Below are 3972 nucleotides of genomic sequence, written 5' to 3'. Positions count from 1 at the left end.
AAAAAAAAAAACATTTTCGCCATAGGAATGCATTGCTAGATTCCTATTGGCTATTTCAATTTGCAATAGCCAATAGCAAACTAGCTATTGCACCCGCCCTCTGCTGCTGTCAATCACTAGGAGGGACCTGATGGAGAACTGCAGGTCCCCTCTGCTGATTGACAGCAGCAGTGGGCGGGTGCAATAGCTAGTTCAAACATTCCACCGCCGAAAAACCTATGCGGGATTACGTTAAAACATGTGACCACGTCACCGGTCACACATTCTAACGTAGTCACAACTTTTGATAGAACACCCCCATCAGGGGGGTATGGCCGGTACCCATGTGAGGGGTCTGGGGGGCCTCTTACATGAGTATCAACTGTACCGGGGCGGCATGGCAGAGGTGACAGGGGAAGGGGTGGAGGAGGCCAGGCCCCAGCAGCAGCAGGTAAGAAGAGTTGGGAGGAGGTACAGGGAAGGGGATCCCGACGACCAGACCAGCCCACCTGGGACCCTGCAGAGCCCACCATAGGGAGTCTCAGGTGGACTATGCAGGATCTATGGTGTGCGCTGCAGGGTCTCAGGTAAGTCAACATGACCGCTGGGGGTTCCAGTGTGATCCGCTCCCGCGCCCCCCCCCCCGTCTTAGGAGGGGGGCCAAAGATAAAATGTTGCACCAGGGCCCTTTGGTTAATAGGTCCGCCACTGGATACACAACACATAATTTGGCCACCGACAACCTTTAGACAGAGACGGCAGGTGGCCAGAGGTGGCTTGCTGGAATGACAGCACATCCTCTGTTGCTGAAACTCTTTCACTGTAGGCACAGTGTCTGGGAGGGGAAGCATAAAGGACACAAAGGAGGATTTGGCTTAGTCAGGGGAGATATGTTGCCATCACAGGGCTTATTTATTTTTTTGTACTAGGTGTGCATTGTATGTTTATACACTTTTTTTCTTAAAGAAAAAGATCAGCTGCATGTGCTATTGTGTGACTAATGCCTGTGCTGTACATAAAAAAAAAGACTCATGGCACCCTCCATGTGTTGAACTAACAAACCTTTGATTGATACATAGAGTATATCCTAGTTGGAGATTGACTTCTCAATAGTCAAGCTATCCATAGACCTAGAAGAAAGGATGGACATGCAGACTTAACAATAAGTATAGCAAACTCCAGATTATCTTATCAGCTATGTCAAAGAACTACTGACATTCAAGAGCTGATAAGGAAGCAGTAATAGTAAGAATGAAGCTAATCACGTGATTATAACTTAGTTGATAAGGAAGAAAGCTGCAGCAGTTTAAATATATTCCTCAATAGCCACAAAGTATATAAATCCACCTTGTGTGCACCACATGCATTTGTAAGTTATTACCATCTAAATGTAGCTGTGACATCATCACTCTGCTGTACATAGCCTGTTGTAACAACTCTGCTACACAGGCCTAGGATCACAACTGCGGAGTTGGGATTTCACGGTCAGGTCAGCAAGTGGTCCCTTCAGCACTTTTAAATAAGAGTTCAAGACCTTTACATCATATCTGACCGTGGATTTGAGTTAAGTAGTAACTATGAACTACAACTGACGGGGTTAATGCGAGAGAGTGACACCCGGTGGTGAGCTCTGGTGTTACACTTGCTATGATTAGTGGACAGCACACATAGGGATCTTATCAAGCAGATATGTAATGATTGAGATGAATAAAGATGTTTAGAAGCAAAAAAAAAAAACATTTTCGCCATAGGAATGCATTGCTAGATTCCTATTGGCTATTTCAATTTGCAATAGCCAATAGCAAACTAGCTATTGCACCCGCCCTCTGCTGCTGTCAATCACTAGGAGGGACCTGATGGAGAACTGCAGGTCCCCTCTGCTGATTGACAGCAGCAGTGGGCGGGTGCAATAGCTAGTTCAAACATTCCACCGCCGAAAAACCTATGCGGGATTACGTTAAAACATGTGACCACGTCACCGGTCACACATTCTAACGTAGTCACAACTTTTGATAGAACACCCCCATCAGGGGGGTATGGCCGGTACCCATGTGAGGGGTCTGGGGGGCCTCTTACATGAGTATCAACTGTACCGGGGCGGCATGGCAGAGGTGACAGGGGAAGGGGTGGAGGAGGCCAGGCCCCAGCAGCAGCAGGTAAGAAGAGTTGGGAGGAGGTACAGGGAAGGGGATCCCGACGACCAGACCAGCCCACCTGGGACCCTGCAGAGCCCACCATAGGGAGTCTCAGGTGGACTATGCAGGATCTATGGTGTGCGCTGCAGGGTCTCAGGTAAGTCAACATGACCGCTGGGGGTTCCAGTGTGATCCGCTCCCGCGCCCCCCCCCCCGTCTTAGGAGGGGGGCCAAAGATAAAATGTTGCACCAGGGCCCTTTGGTTAATAGGTCCGCCACTGGATACACAACACATAATTTGGCCACCGACAACCTTTAGACAGAGACGGCAGGTGGCCAGAGGTGGCTTGCTGGAATGACAGCACATCCTCTGTTGCTGAAACTCTTTCACTGTAGGCACAGTGTCTGGGAGGGGAAGCATAAAGGACACAAAGGAGGATTTGGCTTAGTCAGGGGAGATATGTTGCCATCACAGGGCTTATTTATTTTTTTGTACTAGGTGTGCATTGTATGTTTATACACTTTTTTTCTTAAAGAAAAAGATCAGCTGCATGTGCTATTGTGTGACTAATGCCTGTGCTGTACATAAAAAAAAAGACTCATGGCACCCTCCATGTGTTGAACTAACAAACCTTTGATTGATACATAGAGTATATCCTAGTTGGAGATTGACTTCTCAATAGTCAAGCTATCCATAGACCTAGAAGAAAGGATGGACATGCAGACTTAACAATAAGTATAGCAAACTCCAGATTATCTTATCAGCTATGTCAAAGAACTACTGACATTCAAGAGCTGATAAGGAAGCAGTAATAGTAAGAATGAAGCTAATCACGTGATTATAACTTAGTTGATAAGGAAGAAAGCTGCAGCAGTTTAAATATATTCCTCAATAGCCACAAAGTATATAAATCCACCTTGTGTGCACCACATGCATTTGTAAGTTATTACCATCTAAATGTAGCTGTGACATCATCACTCTGCTGTACATAGCCTGTTGTAACAACTCTGCTACACAGGCCTAGGATCACAACTGCGGAGTTGGGATTTCACGGTCAGGTCAGCAAGTGGTCCCTTCAGCACTTTTAAATAAGAGTTCAAGACCTTTACATCATATCTGACCGTGGATTTGAGTTAAGTAGTAACTATGAACTACAACTGACGGGGTTAATGCGAGAGAGTGACACCCGGTGGTGAGCTCTGGTGTTACACTTGCTATGATTAGTGGACAGCACACATAGGGATCTTATCAAGCAGATATGTAATGATTGAGATGAATAAAGATGTTCACTTATAATATCACATACATGTCCAGTATAACATCAGAAGGTTGTAGACTAGCTATAACAGTCTTAAGCACACACTATACTTGTCAAATACTGAATTGATTAATCAAGATATGCAGTTCCAAAAATGATCTGAGTTAATGGCAGACTAGCCCAGATACTTGCGGTTTAGGAGCCTCTATCTGAAGTCCCTTTGATGGTCTCCTGTGGCTGAGTGTTACTTGCACCTAGGTGTCACTCCGCAAGGTTAGATGGAATTTGGATGAGAGGAGCCGTTTCAATGGGGTTCGCCCACGCTGGTGGGCTGCGGCAATGCTGCTCTCGGTCCCTGTACGGTCTGCGTTTGCAGAGCGTGAATCTTTGGCGTTCACTGTTGCACACAGTAGGACGCCGAAGATTTGTTTGGCCTCGACTTAAAAAGCCTGTTGCGCGTGCGCCGAAGGAGCCGATGCCCGAGGTGCGCGTGCGCCGAGTGGAGAGAGCCAGGCCCGTGGTGCGCATGCACGGTCACGGATCGCGATCCCGGAACGGAAGCCGGTAAGTCTCTTACACCTGTACAGAGAGCAGAGATA

This window comes from Nanorana parkeri, unplaced genomic scaffold (assembly GCF_000935625.1).
Source record: "Nanorana parkeri isolate BGI_ZX_2015 unplaced genomic scaffold, ASM93562v1 scaffold259, whole genome shotgun sequence".
In the NCBI taxonomy this organism is placed as follows: Eukaryota; Metazoa; Chordata; class Amphibia; order Anura; family Dicroglossidae; genus Nanorana; species Nanorana parkeri.
The sequence above is the reverse complement of the archived record's forward strand: the minus strand, read 5'-3'. Positions refer to the sequence as shown.